General features: G+C 38.2%; 1 protein-coding gene across 1 annotated transcript in view; it reads right to left on the reverse strand.

Moving 5' to 3' along the window:
• DCC (DCC netrin 1 receptor) overlaps positions 1–25,632 on the reverse strand; it is a 1,198,282-nt gene that overhangs the window by 375,618 nt on the left and 797,032 nt on the right. The window lies entirely within an intron of this gene.

A 25,632-nucleotide genomic window follows, 5' to 3' on the forward strand; every position in this document is an offset into this window, starting at 1 on the left:
TGATCATATAGTTTTAATATACAGTAATGCCACATGATTTCTGACAAAGAAAAATCACATACTATAAAACTCTTCTTATATATTAAAAAATGGTAACCAAGTTGATTCTTTTTGTTGTTGTTGTTGTTGTTGTTGTTGTTGTTGAGATGGGGTCTTGCTCTGCAACCCAGGCTGGAGTGCACTGGCACGATCTTGGCTCACTGAAACCTCTGCCTCCAGGTTCAAGCGATTCTCCTGCCTCAGGCTGCCGAGTAGCTGGGATTACAGGCATGTGCCCCCATGCCTGGCTAATTTCTGTATTTTTAGTAAAGATGGGGTTTTGCCATATTGGCCAGGCTGTGTCGAACTCCTGACTTCAAGTGATCCACCCACCTTGGCCTCCCAAAGTCCTGGAGATTACAGGCATGAGCCACCAGGCCTGGCCCCAAGATGATTCTTTATTCATTTCATAGTTAAAATATGTTTCATAGTAGAAAAGTTACAGCCCAAGTAGGTGTACATACACTGACACTGAGTTTAATAAAGCACTAATTTGGAAGTCAAACCAACGGAGACCTCAAAATTCTATAACACAGCCACGGACTTACCTGTATTCACAAATGCTTCAGGTAACCAAAAAGTTATCACAAAACCTTATTCCTGTCAGTATCTGTCTACATGTTTCCACTGTTCTGATACAATTTTTTTTCTGCCTCAGCCTCCTGAGTATTACTGGCATTACAGGCACACACCACCACACCTGGTTAATTTTTGTATTTTTGGTAGAGACAGGGTTTCACTATGTTGGCCAGGCTGGTCTTGATCTCCTGACTTCAGATGATCCACCTGTCTTGGCCTTCCAAAGTACTGGGATTACTGGCATGAACCACCTCCCCCAGCCTGTTTGGAAACAATTTGAAGTAGTTTATTTATGTATTTTTAAGACCATAGAAAATTAAGAGCAGAAATGAAAAGCTGATGAAAGTTAACAAAAAGTAGAAGCAATTTTCATGGACTTGTTCACAGGAACAACTTCGAATTAATCACAATTAAAAAACTGTCTTTTCACATATTAGGGGAATTAATAATATGTAAGAGAGGGTTTTCTATTACATATGTGCATGTGTATTTTGTAGTGTGTGTCTGCTTGGGTATGCGTGAATTCATAATTCAGCTTTGCTGTGATAACTCTGTTTTCTTCATGTTTGTTAAAGTTCTCAAGTCTAGGGAATATGTGTTTTATCTTGACAGGTGATCTCTAGCCACAAATCACAGGTACCCATTTGCGGATGTAAAATCTTCAGACCGGCTTTTGTAGTCCATTTTCCCTAGTCTTTATCAAAGTTAGTCTTCATTTTTGCATCCACTTTGTATAGGGACTGGCTGAGTGGTATCACTGCCATGAGTTAAACTTCTGCTAGCTAGAAAAATTCATCTAGGTACTGGAAACACCCCATTTCCTAATGGTTCCAGAAACATTATTGATATACCATTCTTACTAGCTATACAGAGAAAGAGGTTTCAAAGAATGGCAAAAAAAGTATTCAAAGTTATTTCTGACTCCATAGATTCTTTGACTATTTCTTTGTAGACAAAATTTCGCCTTGCTCTCTGGATCAGTACAGTATTTGAAATAAATGGAAGAGTGGCAGTGAGTTAGTCAATCTTTTATAGCAGAGTGGTGAGGGAGGGAAAAGATTGATGCCTGGGGATGGAGTATCTCTCTCAAAAATATGGGTGATATTCCGAGGCGGGCGGATCACGAGGTCAGGAGATCGAAACCACGGTGAAACCCCGTCTCTACTAAAAATACAAAAAATTAGCCGGGCGTGGTGGTGGGCGCCTGTAGTCCCAGCTACTCGGAGAGGCTGAGACAGGAGAATGGCGTGAACCCGGGAGGCAGAGCTTGCAGTGAGCCGAGATTGCGCCACTGCACTCCAGCCTGGGCGACAGAGCGAGACTCCGTCTCAAAAAAAAAAAAAAAAAAAAAAAAAAAAAAAAAAATATGGGTGATATTAAGCTTCTTGACAAAAACCTTTACTTCCACACATCACAGGCAGCTGAGACTAACACACAGGAGTGAAATTACTCTCTCCCTCCCCCTCAGCCTGCTTCTCCCCCTGGGTGATATTCAAGTTGTCCTCTCAGCTGTGCAGCCTGGAAACCCGAAGCCCATCCTTGATTCCTGACTCTCCTTCTCTCACCGCACGCTAGGGGTCCCCGCTCCTGAGCCTCTCATTAATCTACTCACACTATTGCATCTCCACTGCCATGCTTCCATTGACACCATCATACTCTCTCACTGGAATTACAAGGGTCCCCCAGCTCCTCTGCCTTCCTTAAACTCACCTTCCTCAAATATATTCTCTGTGCAGCATCCAGAATGAGCTCATAAAAATATAAATCCGGTCATGTCACTCTACTACTTATTTTTCCTCCACACATGCTCTTCAGGGCAAGCTTCAAACTTCTTAATTGGCTTGCTGGCCTGACTCCTGCTGACCATGGGTCTTGGGTGGCTTTCTCCATAAACAAGGCTTCAGAAAAGGACTTTTGTGCAATTACTACATTTGGGAGATGATCCCAGAAACACTGCAGGGAGTCAGGAAGTGAGACAGGGCAGGGAGGGACCTCTCTGAAGAGTGGGTTATCTATATGGTTATTCCTGTGGGACACGGAAGGGCAATCCCATCGGGGACTCTGGGAGTCAGTATAGGACATGCCTCAGAGTTATTCATCCCTCAGGGTAGCAGATGGGGTATTTATCTACCTACTCCTTCTCCATCATTTGTTGAGGGTGATTCCGGGGGGTTTGCCTTTCCTAAATAATGGCCTAGTGTGTTCCTACAGCAAGACAGAAAATACCTTCGGGCAGAGGCTTACAAAGTGCACAGTTAGCAAAGTTCAGTAGCTCTACTTACTCAGCAAATATTCAAACAGCTCAGATCACCTGTCCTCCTTGTCTAAGTGCAGAGGAGAGAGTAGGGAACCACAGATGAAGCCATTGTTCTCATGGTGCTTATGTGGAAAGCTCCTTGGCTTCTTGATGCTTGTACATTACGCATGTTCTCCTCATGCTGAGCCCCCCTGCAATTTTCTAGGGCTTCACAGAAGCAGATCCCACACCTTAACAAGCCCCTCGCACTCATCTGCATAACTCCTACTTTCCCTCTTGGTTTTGTTGAGGTGTTGTTTCCCTTGGAAAGACTGACTGAAAGTATTTGGAAAATATATAAAAACGAAGTAACATAATATTAAAAAGCATGTTTTAAAATCTTTAAAATAATAAATCATCTTATTGAAAAGTGGGGTTCAACTTGACAAATAATACAAGAAATACGCATTAAAATAGAGCCTGAAAAAATTCTATCAGAGGCCACTTTAAAGAAGGTGAATATCTCACGTCGGCCAGGGTGTGGCACTCTCACAGGCTCTCAGTTGAAGCGTGTGTGAGCACTACACGTCCAGAAGTAAATGTGGCAAAATCCTTTTAAAAAAATTCATAGCATTAGGCCAAACATTCTCATTCTTATAAATTTATTATTTAAAAAATAACAAATCCCTCCTTCATCGGTATATCAATCTGAAATTATAGATAGCACATTTACTCAAAATGTAATACCTCTGTAAGTTACCAGTTATTAAAAAATGGGATCCTTACTAGATTTTTGAGAAAAGTATTTTTAAACATATAATTATAACTTGGTGAAAGCTTTTTGGAATTTTCAAGAAGTTAGACAAATAAGTTTTATACGAACAAGAGGGAAGTTTTCCAATCTTTTTCCTCCAAGAGCACCTCACTCCTACATGATGTCAACATCACAAACCAAATGGCATCTCCACCCACCCAGGGAGTGCCAGAGAGGAGGGCAAGGGGCAATGGCAAGCAGGCAGATGCTCCTCCCTCTTTTCTCCTTAGGCTTCAGGGAGTGTCTTCTCACAGAGCTGGTCTAGACTCAGATGGCACAAAGCTCAGCATAGAATTAATCACGGACTCTTTACCTCAATTTAAACAGGCGTTATATTAAAAGGGAGGAACACAGTTTTAACAAAGGAATGGCTTCTTATCTTATACAGGGGAATTAATTTTGTTCTTACTAATCCTCCATGCTTTCTCTCAACAGTAACTTGCCTTCAAATAAGGTCTCAATAAAGAACCAATCAGGACTTCTTTTCTTTGCTCTTGGAGGCCTAATCTCCAGTCTGGCCCTAATCTCTCTGGCCCATTACTGTTGCCATAGCTACAGCTTCTTTATCTGTTGTCATGGAGAAGAGGAGGCGAATTTGCCACACTATAATGACAGTCTTTTTTTTCTTTTAAGAACATCTTTAAAAATTTTTTAATAATAGCCAAATCCACGAAAGGGTGATAATTTTTATAGATAACGAAAAGCCAAATATATATAGTTTTGAAGCCAAAAAATAGTAACATTTTGCTTAGGTCCCCTGCAATAGCTTTGGTAACAATGATGCTATTGGATTAATTTTTTAAATAAAGCTTCAATTTTTCTAGATACCAAAGACTTTTTCTGTCACATGTTATTATACAGTGTTTATGAACATGACTTTTTATCTAAGCTTATTGATAGCCCACTACCTTCATTCCCTGTGATGTATATGAAAGATAAGAGGTACACATAACAACAAAAATATTTAACTTACATTAAACCTCAAACAAGCCAACAGACCTATTTCCTTGTTTAATTCCCCATGTTGCTCACTAAAATATTACAAATGTAGCCACCAAATTAACTAGCTGCTTTATTAGCTGCATCTCCTTTATTAGTCTGCATCTTCACCATTTGATAAAAATAATATGTAACTGGATATTATCAGTGAAATAACAGAAACACTTAATTTTCCTAAGAGCAAACAACTATCATTTCTCCTTTTGATTTTTTTTCCTTGTTGTTCCCTTGACACCAAACTCTAGCTTTTTACTGTCTAAATGAAGAAGTGGATAAACCTAAGTGATAGTTAAGTTTTTACAGTTCATAAAGTTATTTCACAAAATTATCAAAAAAAGAAGCATGGCTGTGTATAATTAAAACTTACAATAAATAATATTTTTTTCTAAAATGTTACATTATTTTCAAAATGGAAAGAATCATGACTTTTGTGGTAGTAGATTAAGAACTTTAGAAAAAGTAAGAAATGTAGATTTTATAAAATAGTTATTTGAAACCATTTTTTATCTTAATATGAGATGAAAGTTAATGTTCTCCATAGAATCTCATTAAATAATCATTTATTTATTTGTTTTTTAATTGCCAGATAACATTGTATGCCTTTATCCTGTATAACATGATACCTTGAGGCATATATACATTGTGAAATGGTAAAATCTAGTTAATTGACAATGCATTATCTCACACACATAAAATAATATATTGGGTAGGTATATTTTAGATAAAAATGAATAATGAATATTGATGGAATATCTAACACATTCCTACTGTTACGCATGAAGCTAATAATAATTTATTTTTAAGCCCTGAGTTTTGACCTCAGAGAACAAGAAATTAATTTGAGGACTCAAGGTGTACCCGTGTAAGACTATTGAAAAGTTAGAGACAGTCACTTACTTACAAATGAGTTCCATTCTAAAATTTGGGCAGAGAAGTTATTTAGATGCTAGAACACACCACCTCACTAAATGATTTCTATTCTGTTTCCAGATACCGATTTAATTTGTACATTAACTATCATAGTAATAGTGCTATGAAATTGAATCATACCTTGTATGTACTCTTTGATAAAATGAATTTATGCATCGAATTGTTAATCCATTCAATGTTAATTGAAGACGTACTGTGTGCAAGGCACTGAATGAGAAGCTATTCAATCCATTTTCAAATCCCAGAGGGAAAACCAGCTTGGTCATACCCCCTACTCAGCTTGGCTTCACCCTCCAGGATGAATCTGCTGCCACCTCCAACATTACTCCTTCCATACCAGCTATACTTTCTCAGTTGTCTTCAGCATGGGGCCTGAAGGATCTAAGCCTGAAGATACAGTTGAGGGTCTCTGAGAGTGTGGAGCTAGGTTTCAGGAGTGTGCAAAAGCTTTACTTTCAAAACAGCCTCCTTGCTACCTTTCAGTTCTCCATGCTGAACTTGCTCAATTCCATGAAGACCTCATGCTTTCACCTCTGCCACTTTTGTGTGCTGCAAACTGAGCTAGAATACCTTCCTCCAATTGCTTTGCTGCCCTGACGTGGGGGCCTCCTTCAGGCTTCAGTTAGAGTGTCACCTCGCTGATCTCCAGCCTGGCTTAGGCCCCTCTACCTGGGTGTTCACAGGATCAGGACAAGATGAACTCTCCTGTCAGGGCACTTCCCTGTACTCCAACGATCCGGTCATTTTTGTTATTGTTGTTGTTATCCTATTACAAATTGTATGCTCTGTGAAAGAAGGAACCGAGTCTAAACTGTTTATCACTTTAATCCCCCATCATTATCACAGTGTATGTTAGCCATATCACAGGTATGCATTAAATTATCGCAGGGTCCAGCTAAATGGAAGGCTTTGCAAATTTGTGAGATTCTGTTAAGACTTTGGCTGGAAAACTCCTTTTCAGAACTCTGTACAGTGGTTGCTTGAGAATATGCACTGGGAGAAGACTGAGCATTACTGCCAACTAGTTATGTTCCTTCTTATTAATTTGCAAATAAATTACAAAGTACAATGAAAAACCAAGCTCAGAGGAAGGTTCTAAGGAAATGCAGGTTTGGGGTGAGAACATTTTATTTTGAACCAAATGGAGAAGGGGAAATATAACACAACCTGCTCTGTCGCAGTTTGTCAGCCTTGATCCCTAGAGGAAGCCCTGGTGGCAAGCTTTCTACATTGTGCCAAACAAAGTAGGTGTGTTCATATAAGGATGCTTCCTAAGGGAATAATGCTTTCATTAAAGAAGCAAAAAGGAATCTTGAGAATTTGGTTTGGGCTGACCTTGTATCCAGAAGGGGACCTACGGGTCTGTTATACAAGGTGTGATTCTTATCCCAGAATCATACATCAAAGAGTATGGCCAAATAAAAGTTGTATGCTAAAAAGGATTTCCTATGGCCACACAAAGAGATAAACTGATAAATAAATTCTGGGAAGTATTTTCATATCAGCAGCAATAACTATAGCTCTCAGAGTTTGAGCTCTTTTCAGACAAAAGGAGGAGAAAAATATCTGATAAACTGGCCAACCAATACATGAGAAACTGAAGGTTTTATGCTCAAATCTGCACATTGTAGGTATGTAAAAGCATATCATATGCTTTTAATAATTTCTTTATTTCCAAGTTGCTTATTTAGGAAAGTGCCTTTTAAAGAGTTTATGAAGATGCAGCAAGTACCACAGGCAGCTTGGCGAGGTGGCTAGGGCATCACATATGTAAATAAATAGATTTGACTAGCAAACTGCAATTAAATGATATGAAACTTGCTCCCTACTCCCAAACTCTGTGACTGTGTTATTTGGAAAGGTATTTAGCCTTTCTGGGCCTTAATTTCCACATTAAAAATGGATACAAAATATTTAGTGTACAGAGTTGTTAAGTGATAATGAGAAGTGGAGTCTAAGGGCTGCCCACTCTACCTAGCATATGATTTGTATTCAATAAAGGGCTGTTATTATTATTATTTGTCTATCTTTAGATCTTGAGAGCAGAAAGCCAATTTCTGCTTGTCCAGTTTCTTGATGGCTGTCTGGAGATGTAGGAACTCTGATAGAAAGGCATTGGGAGGCAGGGCGTGGTGGCTCAAGCCTGTAATCCCAGCACTTTGGGAGGCTGAGGCGGGCGGATCACGAGGTCAGGAGTTCAAGACCAGTCTAGCCAAGATGGTGAAACCCCATCTCTACTAAAAATACAAAAACTAGCCTGGCGTGGTGGTGGGCACCTGTAATCCCAGCTACTCTGGAGGCTGAGGCAGAGAATTGCTTGAACCCAGGAGGTGGAGGTTGCAGTGAGTCGAGATCACGCCACTGCACTCCAGCCTGGGCAACAGAGTGAGAATTTGTCTAAAAAAAAAAAGAATTGGGAAGTTTTGAGCTAGTTTTGAGTCTGGTAGATTAAGTAAGTTGAGGACAAACATGCTTCTTCTGTGGAAGGAAATTACATCGTCACTTCAACATTCTTCTCTATTTAACTTTTCAGGTTGCAGAAAAAAATCCATCATTAATTTTCTTTTTAAAAATTTTTATCATTCCATATTTCTGCTCCTATAAGAGTTTATTTCACTTCAGGTCTCTTTTTTCTCTTTGTATTTTCTTACTAATCATTGCACCCTTTCCATCTGCTACTATTCCAAGGCTTTGTGAGGCCACCTTTAATCATCTTTCTCATCAATGTCTCTTCCTGGCATCTTTCCCCAACTACAGGAGAGTTATGCTTCTACCCAATCACAGCTCGCTTTGTCTCTATCCTTTCCCTTGAGTTTATGTCATTGAATTCCCAGTCATTGTTTATCCATTCTCCATGCCCAGAGACCCCAAACGTGCCATTTCAATCACTCCCTTGTCATCAGAGTTTCCTCCGGGGATAAAGACTGACAGGCTGTGACAGCTCCCCTCCCACCCTTCATGTGCATCACCATCCTTCCCCTCATCCCAGCCATATGGTGCTTTGTCCCAGGCTGGCAGGCAATCCTGTCCTCTGCCGGTGAAGAACATCTAAAGAACACATGCGTTGCTGATATAGATCAGTATGTCAGGCTTTAAGAAGCTGTGCTTTCCCCTGCAATTTCCTTTGGTGATGAGGCACTACGAAAGTAAAATAGCTGACAAGTTGTGTTGTTAAGGAATAAAATAATTTAATCAATGCTAGGGAGTTTAATTTTGTATGTGTGTGTTAAATAACTAAATGTTTCCAGTGAGAAACTCAAGTAAAGATACATGGAAGATAATACAACTTAAGTAAGAAGAACTAAAGGTTTAAGCTACTCTCTTTAGTAATGTAGGTCATTTTAAGAGCTCCTTTTGCCATTATAGATTACTAGGCAACTCATTAAAATGGCTCCAATCATACTTGATGGCAAACTTCCAACCCTCCCTATAGGACTTACAATAAATTTTAAAATAATTTACTTAAGGATATGGTGTCAGGATAGCTGTGGAAATGCTCATTTCTAGGATATGTTCATTTCAATCTAAAAAAAATTATCTGAGAATCAGAGTTGCAGAATGGCAGGTTTACTAAACACTATGTTTCAGATAGACAGGATAATAACAGGTGTGTGAGGTGGCACCACAGGCCAAAATGTACTGGCTGTGTATGGCATAGAGGTTTATTAAGCATTTGTGTGCAGTGCACTTGGCTCTAACCCCTTGCTACCCATCCCTAAATTTTATGGCCACCAAAACAAATTAAAGGGAAATAAAAATGAAGCAAATAAAACAGGGTATAAAACTAAGATAAATTATTAGTTATTCCAATTAAGTTTACAGATGTAGAGTATTATGCCACTGTTATGAAGTCACTGCAAAACAAAAGGGGGCATAATATGTATACAAAGCATGTTTCCCTTAGATTCCTTTTTGTTTTTAGGTTTGACCATCCAGGCCTTTATATTTCTGAGAGAGAGAGAGAGAGAAAGAAAAAGGCCCCGACTACTCTATTCTAGTCCTCTTTCTGCGAAGGAGGATGGTGAGCATGTAGTACTTGCAACCATAGCTGAGTCATCACTCATGTAGCTCCTTCTTTTTCTTTCTTAACGTATTGCAGTGAAGAAAATGATATCTAAGCTATCAACCATAGAAGAGGCATATTGACCTGAACCTAGTACTTACACTTTAAACCTATAAAGTAGGACAATAAAAACAATAACCACCAGAGATGATTAATAAAACACATTATATAATCATAAATTGTGGCTGTGCATCAAAGTCAGTATTCCCCCGGTCACTCTAAATAGAACAATATTAATTCCTCCAGAAAAGATGGATCTTTTTAAAAGTCTTGTTAGTTAAAAAAAATCATTAAATGTATTATTTACCTAAAGATCCATATTGATTTGAAATATGGTTGATCAATATATCTATTAATTCAAACTATAACACAGCACATGTGGAATACTAAAACATAGGATACAGATGTTCATCCACCATAACAAATGTATCTATTTTAAGTTTAATTCCTTGTTGCTATTGTAGCTGAGGCAAAGCATACACTTGGCAGGTATTCTCATGTTCACTAATTCTCATCAAGATGTAAGTGGTATATATGATCAGTGACCTTTTTTTTTCTTGAATAAAGTAAAAAGAATTATAGAATTGGCTTTGTAGACAAGGCTTGCTATGAGTTGAGTGTTTTTGTCCCTCTAGCCTTCAGGTTGAAATTTAATCTTCAATGCAACAGTATTGGGAGGTATGGTCTTTCGCAGGTGATTGAGTCATCAGGGCTCTGCCCTCAAAAATAGGACTCATTGTTCTTATAAATGGACTTGACAAAGAGTTTGCCCCTGTTTTTGCCCCTTCCATTCCTTCTATCATGTGAGGACACCAACTTCCTGCCCCATGGAGGATGCAGCCACAAGGTGCCATGCCGGAAGCAGAGAGCAGCCCTCACCAGACAACCACACCTGCTGATGCTTTCACCTTGTGCTCCCAGCCTCCAGAACTGTAAGAAATAAATTTCTGTTTTTCATATATCACCCAGTCTGTGGTGTTTTATTTTATTTTTATTTTTTGGAGACAGAGTCTTGTTCTGTCACCCAGGCTAGAGTACAGTGGCATGATCTTGGCTCACTGCAAACTCTGCCTCCCAGGTTCAAGACTCAGCCTCCCAAGGAGCTGGGATTACAGGTATGTGCCACCATGCCCAGCTAATTTTTGCATTTTTAGTAGAGATGAGGTTTCATCATGTTGGCCAGGCTGGTCGAACTCCTGGTCTCAAGTGACCCACCCATCTCAGCCTCCCAAAGTGCCAGGATTACAGCCGCGAGCCACTGTGCCTGGCCAAGTCTGTGGTATTTTGTTATAGCTGTACAAAGGACTATATTCTCTTCCAATTAGCAGCTGGTTAAATACCTTCTAGGTGCAGGTACATCAGTCCCTAAAATCACTACTAAGGCTGTATCATGCTATGAAGCAACAATAGCTTCCATCTCTCTATTTTCCTTCTTCTTTTTCTACTTCTTTCTTTCTCTCTTCTTCCTCTTGTTTTTTCTTTGAAAACAGTTCATCCAAATCTGGGACAGAATTTGGAACTCAATGACAGATTCACTACCCAGTTCCGAAAGTAATAGCTGCAACTTAGTCCACCTGGGCTGCTATAATAATATCCTAGACTGGGTAATCTATCAACAGCAGAAATATATTTCTTACAATTCTGGAGGCTAGGAAGTCCAAGATTAAGGCACCATCAGAGTCGATGTCTGGTAAGGGCTTCATAGATGACACCCGTTGCTGCATCCTCACAAGGTAGAAGGGGCAAGACAGCTCCCTTCAGCCCATTTTAGGACATGAATCCCACTCAGAAAAGCAGAGCCCTCGGCTGGGCGCAGTGGCTCACGCCTGTAATCCCAGCACTTTGGGAGGCCGAGGCGGGCGGATCACGAGGCCAGGAGATCGAGACCATCCCAGCTAACACTGTGAAACCCAGTCTCTACTAAAAATACAAAAAATTAATGGGGAATGGTGGTGGGCGCCTGTAGTCCCAGCTACTCAGGAGGCTGAGGCAGGAGAATGGCAAGAACCCAGGAGGCAGAGCTTGCAGTGAGCCCAGATTGTGCCACTGCACTCCAGCCTGGGTGACAGAGCGAGAGTCGGTCTCAAAAAAAAAAAAAAAAAAAGAAAAAGAAAGCAGAGCCCTCACAGCTTAATCACTTCCCAAAAGGCCCCACCACTTAATACCACCACAATGGGGATTAAATTTCCATATGAATTTTAGAGAGACACAAACACTCAGACCATATAGCACACTGGTTCTAAAGATGGCATAATACAGGAAAAGATGAGAATTAGGGGATAAAAGCAATAAAATTTGATGATATGACCTTATTATATTATCTCCTGTTCCTGAATTTCTTCCAAACTTAAAACATTGTAAAAACTTCCCTCTTCTCCCACATCACCATCAAGACACAAATACAGTGGATAACGTCCATAAAGTACCTTGAGTTCAGTTACATACAGTCTCAAAATATAAAGGAAAACAAATGGCACCAGCCCCTGACTTGACTATTTCACCACTTTACTATATATTGGAAATTCAAAACTGAATAGATATTGGCTATTTGATATGGTTTGGCTGTGTCCCCACCCAAATCTCATCTTGAATTGTAGCCCCCACAATTCCCATGTGTCATGGGAGGGACCTGGTGGGAGGTAATTGAATCATGGGGGCGGGTCTTTCCCATGCTGTTTTCATGATACTGAATAAGTCTCATGAGATCTGGTGGTTTTATAAGGGGGAGTTCCTTTGCACAAGCTCTCTCTTGCCTGCCGCCATGTAAGATGTCCCGTGCTCTTCCATCACGATTGCCAGGCCTCCCCAACCAGGTGGAAATGTGAGTCAATTAGACCTCTCTCCTTTATAAATTACCCAGTCTCAGGTATGTCTTTATTAGCAGCATGAGAACAGACTAATACACTATTGAAATGGGAAGGCAGTTCTAAGAAAATGTAAAAACCAGAACCCATGAAAAGAAATATTGATAAATATGACTGTATTGAAACAAAAACTTCTACATGAGGAAACATAATAGGGAGATGGAAATATGAATGACAATCTAAGACATTTTCCATATGATTAAAAGCATTAACATTCCTAATATGCAGAGCTTTTACATATCAAACTATTCAAAGAGAAGAAGGTGGTTTAAGTAAGCTACAGTTAGAAAAGATGATAATAGAAAGGGTCAGTATATGTACCTTTCATTTCAGTATCTTTGAATATTCTATTGTAATTTCATCCTCCAAGTAATTATTAATTCCACCAAAGAGGATTATTTCACTATAATAAATGTCAGCATAAGAATACAAAACACTGTGGCCTTCACCTTCAAAGTGTGAAAATTTGTTAAGCTTCAAATGGGATGGAAACAATCATTCTCACACCTGTGGCTACTTAAAGCAAAAAATAAATTATATAACACATTCATAAGTAAATATTTTGACAGAAGGAAAAAATTACCTGTGTAAAGTTCACAACTTGATGCCACGCTTCCTGAAACATTTTAAAATTACTAACTATAACATGTAGTTTGCGATTCTGCAGCTACTCTGCAATAAGCATGAAGACAGAATTACAAAACCTAACCCACTCTGGTCTCTGGTTTCCTGCTGCTCTAGGGTCTGAACACAAACCATAACATGATATTTAAAGAAATTCACTAAGGGATGACCAGAAAATAAAACAAAAACCCTCAAGATGAACCATAGGTAACTTCACCCCTCTCTGCCATCCAGCTATGTCATGAGCCAAACATGTAAACTCTCTGTTCTGGTGTCTAATTCTTTTGGGTAGAGGTAACGGAAAGGAAATCTGGAGATTGTAAGAGTTTTATTCTTAAACTCTTTCTGGGCAATCAACCTGTATTCTCAAAAGGAAGAGGCACTGCTATACAGCTGTCAGCACACTGGCTATACTGCCTTCTTAACTATCTAGAGTTGTATTAGATAATTAACACAGAATGTGGTACAATCATGTTAGACCTTAGTCATAGGGTTGATTGCAGCCATTAAAAAAAGAGGTGAGGAGGCTGGGGAGCAGGCTAGATTGATATGCTTGCATCCAAAGAAAAGAGTATGGGATGAAAAAATATTAATTTCAGAGTAAAACCCTGGCCAACTCAGCCACCACTTAGTGAGTGGTAAAAGTTATTATCCTCAGTGATGTCATGTGGCTATCATGTATCCTTGATATTATGTGGCAAGAAGTACACTTCCCCCCTGTGGTATTCTTTCCAAAAAGAATACCCATCTAAATGATGAAAAAAACTTTGGATATACCCAGATTGAGATACCCGACCAATCCTCTTCAAGACAGTCAAGGTCAAGAAAAAAAGGGAAAGATAGAAGCTGTTACAGACAAAGGAGCCTGGGAAGACATCACAACTAAATGCAAAGAGGTTCCCTTGATTGGATTCTGAGACACAAAAATGATATTAATGGAAAACCTAATGAAATCCAAACAAAGACTGGAGTATAGTTCACAGTAATATGGCAATGTCGATTTCTTAGTTTTGAAATACACAGTCATGTGAGACATTAACAGTAGAAAACTGGGTAAAGGGTATATAGGAGCTCTGCTATATTTTTCCAATTTTCATGTAAACGTAAAATTATTCTACAATATATAAAAATGTTTATTTTAAAGAGGGGTAGGGACTGTTGCTTAAATTATAGTTAAAGATCAGCCCTAATGTGGTTAGCACTAGTGTTTATCTAAAAAAGGGTAGACTCCATGAAGACATATAATAAAAGGATGTTTATCTATTAGGAGTGCATCATTTGTTTCTCAGTAAAGAACTTATTTAAAAAAAGGAAAAACTACAGTGTTAAGTTTTAGGAGTCTTACTGTGTTTGTAGCTAACATCTATCAGCCAGTGTGAAAAGATTAATTCTAAAGTGTGGAAAAGAATGTGCACCATCCGACTTCCAAACACAGGCCCAAGACACAAAGCGTTCAGACTGCAGCCATCAGTCTGAGAAGTGTCATCCACCAGAGAATTTCTGATTCATGCTGATGTTTTTGTATCACCTGAAACCAATCAGGCTGTGTGTCTACTTTGTTTTTCATCCTAGGGAGTAATGCACTGGATTTCAACTACATTCCTGTGTCATTCCATTTTTCAACTTAGGTAACAGCTAATAGCTAATAAAATTAAAGGTGGCGGGGTGGGAAGACAGTTGTGCTCTAGTGGGCACAGCGAATTCCCAGAGGGCATGGACTAAGCGAATCACAAGGCTTGCACTTAGGCAGAGCCTAGGGAAAGGAGTTCAACATGTTGGACACGGTTTGTTTCAGAGCATATGAGCATATGGACATACCACGGGTAGCTTGGTGTTCAACGTGCTTCCCTGAGAAAGACTGGTCACGGTATCAAGGATGACAAGAAAATGAAAAGTAATCATAACCAGGACAATACAATTCAAAATTGCAGGTGGGATGTTTCCTTTTTTGTAAATACACAACCTTAGAGAGGAGAGAGGCAAGAAGTGAGCAGTAGAACAATGTACCACAAGAAAGCCACAAAACAAAACATAAAAATTACTGAAGAGTATATACCAATGACTCCGATGAAAGGAATGTGTCACTGAAAGAATCCACAAAATCCAGTCAGCTGAAATAGTGTTTCCAAAATCTTACACATCATAGTTCACTCCTCATGCTGGTCCAGGGTAAAATGATCACAGATCACTAAAACCTAGGATGAACTTCCAGACAATTTAGTGTGTCCTCTATGGCAATTTAGGATTCTGGCTAATCTGGGAAACCCATTTCGCTAGCAGTTTCAACTTTTTTGCCTTCCTGGATTTTCCCCATCTTTGACTATTAATGATTATGATAAATAATTTTAAATTTCACTTTACATATATTCTGGTCCACCCTTTGTTTCATATGTATTGGCTCAGAAACATAGCCCAATTTATTTTGGAGGATACCCACTCATACACAGTGGTTCTCTTACTTTCCCATTCCCTATATTCAAATCACTTCACTATTTTTTAGCTCTTTAACAAACAGGAAGCAGAGGTCACTAGGGACTTTCATCATCATTTGTCTCAATAATAATCATGAAGAAAGCTCTAGTTATAAACTCAATAATCAATGAGTATGGTAGATTTTTCTCTGACATTTTTTTTTTTAACCAGGATTCATGCTTTATAAACATTTGGCTGACTCTGACATCAACTGCAAAATTTGGGGATGTGTATTGAAATTCTATTCACTTATCTTAATGACTTATTGAGGAACTTCTTGTGCCATTAAATTTCTCGCTGAGTTTATTATCTGAATTTATTTATAACTCATCCTAAAACAAACTCTTCTAAAGTTTGAGTAGATTCTTGGGGTGAAGAATACTACAATTTGTTGAATAAATCAACAGCCACCTATCATGTCTTTTTTGGTTTTATATATTTTGATGAAATTCCCTTTGTTGGGCTTGCCTTTCCAATCTTTAATCAATCACCCAAACCTCCTATATTACCACACACTGACATTTTCCTTCTCTTTTTCCCTCAGCATATATTAGTCTTTATCCAAAAATCAATTTTTCTCTCTTGATTACTAGTTTCCCTTCCTGAATGTGTCCCTACTTTTGCATGTTTCGCTGTGTGAGAGAAATTGAATGACCTACAGTGAAAAAATATAAACATGACAATGTTTTATTTAAATGATAAGGATATGAAAACAAACTACCGAATCCTTTCTACTAACCCCAGTGTGTAATCTCTGTGCAGACTCTATTATATTTGGGGGCATATTTAAGACGAAGACACCTGCAATATTCTCCCAACTCCATTCTTTATTCTGCTCCCAATTTCCTCTCATAAAAATGCCACCCATACGGAAACATCATCCTAAAATATGGCAAGATAATTTCTGTGAAAGAATTCGTTTTCACCTCTACCAAATTAATCTGAGTTGAGACTGAGCCATGCAGATTAAAGCTTGTTTAATTTTGGTTTTAACATATGTTTTTCTAATATATATTTTAAAACTGAGCAAATCTGTTTCACCAAGACTGAAATAGTTTTATTTATAGAAAGCCTCTTCGAAGGATATGAAAAGAATAAAAATTCATAAAATGTTTTATTCATCTGAATTATGGTTTGTCTTCTTAAACTAAAAGCTCCCTTAAAACAAGGTACATATCTATCTCATACATCTATCCATTTATCTGTCTATTCATCTGATCATTTATTCATGCAAAATATTTTTGTTGAATATTTTTCATGTATCAGGCACTGTTCCAGGTGATGGGGATTCAGTAAGCAAGATAAATACTGTCTGCCTTTTTGGAGCTCACATTCTTTATTTGTATCCTCCTTGGTGACTGATTCAATATGGTAAACAGAGTATAAACACTAGTGATCATGGTGGGAGGAAATAGGCCTTATGTGATGCGTTTCTGACCTGGAGGATAAAGACGAGTCACACAGGAGAAGGCGAGGTGGCAAAGAACAATGGTTAAGTGTAGATTCCAGAGCCAAACTGCCTCTGCCACATACCAGGTATGTGTCCTCATACAAATTGCCTCACCTCAGTGCCTCGGTTTCCTCACCTATAAAATGTGGGTGACAATAGCAGGAGGTAACTCCTAAGCTTGAGAGTCAACTGAGTTAAAATTTATAAAACACATACAGAATGCCTGACTCATAGCAGGTCAGGCATTCTGCTAAAATCATAAGTTTTTGTTAAACAAAAAAGATATTCAAGATAAAATGAAGAACGACAACAAAGAAAAAACCCAAACAAACAACTAGAAATTAGATCATGAGATGGTAACTGCTAACTCCAGTTTTTCCAGTGCATGACATTGGACAAACACTTTATCCTTCCTTTGCCCCTATTTCCTCATTTTAAAGACAAATACCACAACATAAATTACCATTTCCTCTTTCACTAAGGTAGGAATGAGGTCCAGTGATTTTCTGATCCCAGAAAAAAGCTGCATAATTATAAATAGCACATTCTGCTGTTTTTTGCACCATAAATTGCCAGCCCCAGGAGAGTGGCTTAGTCAGGAAAAAGTCACAAACATTGGCCAGTAATGGTTTATTTTGATGAGGAATTGTATTATCACTGTGTTTTGAGTGATCTCTGTGTATCTGTAATTGTACAAAGCAGCCTATGAACATTAAGTGGATATTAGTGTACTTTTGCATTATGAGAGGCATTGGGTAGTGCAGAAGTACACCCAAGGTCACAAATACAAGGGCAGAGAAGGTCTGCAAACCTGAGCTCTTGGATGCAATCATAGTGTATATAGTACGTACAAACACAGAGAATATTACAAACAATTTATATTGACACCATTTGTAGCTGCCTTTCTGGTATTAGAAAGTGAATATTGCCTGCTAAGTATTGTATAATTGTCATGAGAAAAATGCATCAATTAAAAAAGTAATATTTTTCAGGCTGAAATTATTGATGCATTTACAGTATTTGGTAGCTTATCAGAGTAGCAGCTTTATTCTTTTGTAAACTCAAGGGTATATTGTTAGTGTCTGTCATATTGTTTGAAATATTCACCAATTCAATGACAAAATTGTAAATTCTCGTCAGTACACAAGGTAGAGAGCCATGAGTTATTTTGAAAAATCAAAACAACATGTATTTTGTACACGATAAAATTAAGAAAGCTACCACTGTGTGAATCACAGATGCTAATTTGCTGGCATAAATGTAGAATGATATATTGTACAATCCTGGCAATGATGTCAGAAATCATTCTAGAGAAATTCATTAACACCTTTTCTTCAAATAGAAGTAAGCTGACATCTGTAACTAATATTATGATCTATGTTATTTTATATTATGTTTTTGACTTTATGAATAGTAGGCAACCATAAGATAATTTGAATAGCTAATTATTAAAATACTCGGGTTTTTTAATGCAGTCACTGTTCAAGAATGTGGATTCATTTTGCAAATTACAGGTCTAATTTTACTGACGAGGAAGATGGAAATTGACAGCATTAGAGAGGCACATTAACTCCTTCATGGCATGGTGCACCATGTAGAGACATGCCTGACTACACAACAGGTAGGGTCCTGAGAGTTTTTATAAAAACTAAACCAGTATAAATTAGACCAGATTTTAAAAGTACTACTCCCTGGGCTCACTGGCTTATGCTTGTAATCCCAGTAATTTGGGAGGCTGAGGTGAACTGATCACTTGAGCCCAGGAGTTTAAGACCACTCTGGGTAACACGGCAAAATCTTCTCTCTACAAAAAAAAGAAAAATTAAAAAAACAGTTAGCCGGGCATGGTGGCATGCACCAGTAGTCCCAGCTACTGGGGAGGCTGAGGTGAGAAGATTGCTTGAGCCCAGGAGGCAGCAACTGCAGTGAGCCATGATCACGCCACTGCACTCCATCCTAGGTGACAGAGTGAGACCTTGTCTCAAAAAAAAATAGTAGTATTATTCTTGCTTATTTAAAATTGAATGACATTCTGCAAAAAATTATTAAGTACACATATATAAATTTATTCAAATATTTCTTTATTAAATATATTATTAGACAATTACTTATTTCAAGGGTCCTGTATAAAACAACTGAGGTAGATATGCACTAAAGTGGCCCAAGCCATCTAAGGTGACTGTACTTCCACTGAGTACAGTTGGATTTCTAGTCAATACAATAGAGCAAAATTTATAAAACAGTTACTCTCTTGGTTAGATTACATTATATGGCAAAGGTGGTTACCTTCATGGTTAAGTAACATTTTACAAAGCTATGTCTTAGCAGACTGAAAGAAGTGCTTCTGCTGATCCCAAAGAAGTGAGATTTCATGGTGTGAGCTTCCTATGGAGGAGCCTACGTGGCCAGGAACTCTGAGTGGCCTCAAAGGTCTGAGGATAGTCATCAGGTATCAGTCAGCAAGGACATGGGGAACTCAGACCTATGGTCACATGCAGAAGAATTCTGCCAATAATCTGAGAGGTTGGAAGTGGATCATTCCCCAGTCAAGCCTCTGATGAGACCTCAACCTTGGCCAATACCTGGATTGGAGCCTGGGGAGATCTCAAATTCAGCAAAGCTATGCTTAGACTCCTGACATATGGAAATTGTGAAATAATAAATGTGTGTTATGTTAAGTTGCTAAGTTTGTAGTAATTTGTTACATACTAATTGAAAATGAATATATCAGTCTATCATGTAGGTCAATATGAGAAATTTTCAAAGGTTAGTTATTGCTCTCCTCTTCCTAGGTAAGTAGAAATTATCAAGTCAACTAGAAAAAATCCTCAAATGTCTTCCGAATGGCCCTTTAGGCCCTGGACATTCAATATATATCATGGATATGATCACTTCCATTCCAAGAGTATATTCTGAGAAATATGAAGTTTCTGCCATATGTAGAAATGATTTAATATTATTAGAAACATGGAAAATTTGTGGTAATTCTCCAAATAGTGTTCAAATGTTGAGGCATAGATTTCCTTATTTTTAAAACAACTTTATTGAGACATGATTTCTGTTCAATAAACTGTGCCCATATACAATTTGATGAATCTTGACAGGTACCTCAACCAAAAAATCACCACCACAAGCAAGAGACACAAGATACCTTATCAACCCTAAAGTTTCCTCATAACCCATTGTGGTCCATCCCTCCTGCCACCTCCAGTTCCTAGCAACCTGTGATCTTTTCTGTTACTATATATTCCATTGTCATCTCCTAGAATTATATATAAGTAGACTCATACAAATAAATTTTTGGTGTATCTCACTTCTTTCCCTCCACATAAAGTAGATAGGCTAATTTTTTCATTGTCTTGTGAAACTAAAAATGCAATATATTTAAAGCTCAATACTTTAGAAATCTCCCTTTTGGTATAATAACCAGAATTGTTAGCATGGCCATGACATGTGTTCTTTCTCTGTTCACAATACACAAACACACCTGTACATATGTTACAGGGAGTATATTCCCGATGGGCATATAATACTGATTATATCTAGTGTGTAAGTATGTGTGTGTGTGTGTGTATATGCATGTATGTGTATGTGCGTGTGTATATATATATATATATATATATAAAATCACATGCCTATAAAGAATATACCTATATAATACATACACACATACACACACACACACATACACACACATCCAATTTTTTTACAACTGTAGATATTTACATTTCTGTTCAGCTCAAATAACTGATTATATTTGTAGGGAAAAATCAATTGAAAATATGGTTATAGTGACTACTTACATGTATGCAGTGAATGGCTCTCAGTAATTAACTGACATCATATGTTAGAAAATCAATAAGGAAAAATACCCATGCATAGCTTTTCTATTTCATCAACAGAAGTTGCTTGCTATGGCTCTGTCTTAGCATGGGGACAGCCTAAGCTGCAAAGCTTGGGTGACACCTGTCATAATCAATTAGTCAAGTAGAAAAATAGTGCAAAAACATGGCTTGTAGATTGAGGGTGATTCAATCACTCTCAGATGTTCCCTTAGGAAATGAAATTCTGTTATTCCATTCAGCCATCATTGAATTGCTGAACCCTGTTTCTTCCCCCATTCATGCAAAGTAAAATAACATAAATAAATGCAAGAGTTTTGAGAACATTTGCAGGTGGGGGGAAAGACAAAGAAACCATAAAACCTTGTCCAGTTGAAAGCAGCTGTCAGCCCTAGGTGGCAATATTCATAACTGTACCCACATTGGAAGAAGACTGGATGAAGAATTACCAGCAACACTTGCAGAAAATAATTCCTACAATCCTAGACAATTACATTCAGATGTGGGATAAAGAGTGTAAAAATCAAAATATCAAATTTTATTGTCTTTCCTGCATAAAATATACATGATTTTTGCTGGCATTCTTTCCCTTATTATCCTTAATCCACAAATGTTAACGGAAAATTAATTTGTGTGATGAATCCTGACTTCCCATGCTCTTATTTCATCCTGACCCCACCTCCATCTCATGAGCTTAAGGCTGCCAAGTTATATCATCTCTGGAAGGAGGCTTTTTTCTTACCTGGCCCGTCCCATCATTCTCCCCTGAAATTCCACCCTAGAAACCAAGAGAGCAGCATAGTTTTTCCATCAGCCTGTTCCAATAAGCTGAGAAGCAAGGGTGCAGAGAAGATGTCTGGCAAATACTGAGACTTGGAAAATCCATTACAAATATAATGGATTTCAACACACTAAAACAAATGAATACGAGTTTCTAGCAATTATAGGTTCCTATTGGTGTTCATGTCATAGATGATGCCTCACTACAGGACAACTGACAACCTAGTACTAATGTCCCAGAGGGACTCTGAAGAGTGACAACAGTTACAATATTGGTATGAAGGAGTCAGAATCAGCTGCTAGGGATTGAGGGAATAAAATTTCCAGTTTGTCTCCTGTCATTTGCAAATGTCAACTGCATTTGTTGGTGAAGACCGTCACTCTTGCTTCTATAAGCCCCACCTCTAGCCACAGGTTCAATGTGTCTGTCTTTTGAAGCTTCTAGGTACAAGTGAATGGACAAAATAAGTCACTATAAGGAAATAACTTTCTGACCAATGTTGAAAAAATAATTTCTTTTAACCATAGTCTTCCCACCACAGAGTCAAATTCTGAGCTAAGAGATAAACCATTTCCCTAGGCCTTTGGTTTTTCACCTACCAACCAGCTAGGTAAAAGCTATATTTGTACATAAAAAATGTGTCCCTCAAGGCAGTTCTGTGAATCTCTGTATCTCCAATAACCTGAAAACAAATCTCCTTCATATTTAAGAACAGTGTAAGGCTCTAGTAATGCAGCATTCTTGAGAGGCGTGTATGTTATTTATATATGCTTACATATAATCCAGATTGAGAGGTAGTTCAGAAGCAGGCAGGGTCCAAAACCTTCTCCATATTCAGCCTATAATTCCTACTTTATTATTATTCAGACTTGTCATGCATAGATTATATAAAACTGTAATTAAAGTAGAAAAGCCACTGTTAAATGACTATAATTAAGTGCATGTCCTGCTTTATCAGGATTGACTCCCCATAAAGATATTTAATATACCTTTGCCTTGTCAACACATATGCTGATGTTCTAATAAACCTGCAGTACAGCAAAATATCATTTGCTGTAAATACATATTTAAAATGCAGACATTCTAAAGAGAGGCACAGCCTCAACTTGTCCTTTTTGCAGTTATGAATGTGACTGGCTGAAAATAAATAATTCTAGACAGTTCACATATCCCACCCCATCTGACTCCATTAACCTAGCTGGTACTCCATAAAAATAGTCTCTTGCTCTCCAATAATATTCATGGTCTCTCCTCTCAACTATTTTTCTGTCCTAACTGACATGCATTCTTAATTCCAACATCTAAACTCTGAATTTCATTTTTCTTTGTATGACCTGGCCGAGCTTTTCATAGCTGGCATTATTGTTGTATCTCCTGGCTTTAACTAACCCTTGACTTTTATCTGGACTTCTCTTGAGTGGTTTCCTATTTGAAGATGTTGGGAACTCATAAACAAGCCTTTCAGCACAGTGGTTCTCAAGCCAATGAGTCTTTCTGTTCACTGTGTTCAGTGAAAAGGAAGAGAATGGAGTTGTAGCTAATGTACCAGTCATAGTTTTCTGTTTTATCTCTTTTGCAATCTTTATGAAATGTGAGTGGCCCATGAAAGTGGTGGATGATATTATTTAGAGCTCCCTTGATGAATAGGTTAAGGGATCAAAACCAGAATAGGGAGAGAAAAAATATATCCCCAGGAAAGGAGTAAAACACACATGTGTGATTCTAGGAAAGTATCTCAGGGCAAAGGGGTAGAGAATGTGTTACCACTGAACTCAGTCCAACCTGTGGACTCATCTTTAAATCTTATAAAAGGGGTTATCAGCAAAAGAAAAGGAAAAAAACTAAAACAGTGCTTGGATTTTCCATTAAAATCTCTGAGGGATATTGCAAACTTACACCATTTGTACTAAATTTAAGTTGTACTGGTGTGGACAGTTTTATATCTGGAGCAGCTTTAGGCTTCATCTGGGTATTCCCAGAAACTTGCTGGGCATCTGCAAGACCAGTGAGAACAGTTGTGCCTTGGCACAAACTCAGTCAGATTTCATAACTGCTGTTGCAGCAGGAGCTAATACAGACAACAAGAAAATGGTCAATGCCAAGTGATAACTAAGAAGACTATTAGAGTATTTAGAATGTTAGATGAAGGGAGTTAGTACTTCCCTAATAGTAGGCCAGCACTCTACTTTGTTTGGCCTTTGGCTAAACAAACTGTAACTAGATTCTCACTTATGGTTTGATGATACTGCTTCATATAGCTCTAGGTAAATATCCTAGTACTGGGATGCCACCCCAGTGGTGCAGGCACTCATGGCTTGTAAACATGACTACAAGATTTGTCCTACATCCATTAAAGGAAATGAAGTCTCACATGAATAACCTGTTATTGGTATAGCTTTCAGTTACAGAATAATGGGTCCTTCTCCATAAATCAGTGGAGGACTCTGGAATTGCTACCCCTATTTTTGGAAGATGAACCCTGGCCTGACATACGTGCATCAGGAATGAGTCATAATAAACAGCTGCACCACAGCTGCACACCCTTTCAGGTCCTGACACCACTTTCTCCTGCTCTTCACATCACTGCCGCATGCCTGCTCAAGCAATGAGGCACTGCTGCTATGGATAACAAACTAAATTATATTTGACAGCTTAAATGAATAAGATACATAGTGGGATAAAGCATCTTTGACCTTTATAATCTTGTCACAAGAGCCATATATCTGAAAAAGAACAATGGTTGGAAGACCAAGTGAGGATCAGAATGGAAAGGGGAAGGACTTAAGCGTGGATCAGCATCCCTCCCCACATCTTCCTAGATGAAATGTGAATGTCTGATAGCTTCCGCAGTGTGCTGGAGCAAGCCTACAGCAGCTCAGGTCAACTCATTGTGCTCAACTCTTTCCAAGTCAGGATTCAATAACCTCAAGTTAGTAGCTTGAAATTGGCAAGGATGAGACTATTTGTATCACAGAAACTGGCAAATTCTCCAAATCAGGGATGTTTTTCTTATCAGCACATCACTAGTTAGACTCTCCGCCATTTCAAATTTTCCCTGGGAAATCTGTTTCCATCTGCCAAGGTCCTCAAATTTGGCAGTTGGTGATTATGCCATCAAAGATGATTCTATAAGTATATAAATAAAGCGAGAAGACATGCTTTCACTATAAAAGTGTCTAAAAAGCTTGCTATCTGCTAAACAATAATGAACTGCAAAAATCTGTCTTAGCCTTAGCCACAGGGTAATATAGCTTTAAAAAAAAAAAAAAAACCACTTAGAGACAATGATACCATATTTGCCAAGTGCCATTATAGGCTATAAAATTTAAATCATCCATTTTGATTTACACCGATTTATTTTCACGACCAAGACAAATTCGGCCTTTGCTGTGCTGACTCCATTCTCTACCTACCTATGATTTTCTCTGTCTCTTCTGAGTTAAGGTGACACTTACTGTCTGTATCACTTGGTTGGCACTCAGAATCTATTCCCTTATGTCATCTCTTTTTTTGACTGTCTTTTCTATCAAAGTAACCTTGTTTGAAATCATGTGTTCTCATATTTTTTTATAGCCGAAACAGTGACGGGCATGTCATAGGTTCTTGATTATATATGTTTACTGATACATGCGGGAAAATTGCACCTGTGATCATGCACATCAACCATCATACACAAAGCCAGGTCATCAAAGTGCCATTTGAGCACAGCCTTCCTTGGTTACCTCCTGCAACATCAATAATTTGTCAGCTTTTATCCTTCCTGTTGTTTCCAATATGCTTAATTTATAACTTGTCTTTGTCGGTAACAACTTTTGCATCTTTCCAAGATTTGATCTAAAAATGAGATATTTTGCCTAGCGATCCTTAGGCCTTTGAATATTCTTCTCCAGCAGTATTTATTAGTTATTTTTCCTTAATAAATTCTATAATTATGGGTTT

Source organism: Nomascus leucogenys, chromosome 4, assembly GCF_006542625.1.
Source record: "Nomascus leucogenys isolate Asia chromosome 4, Asia_NLE_v1, whole genome shotgun sequence".
NCBI classification, from domain to species: domain Eukaryota; kingdom Metazoa; phylum Chordata; class Mammalia; order Primates; family Hylobatidae; genus Nomascus; species Nomascus leucogenys.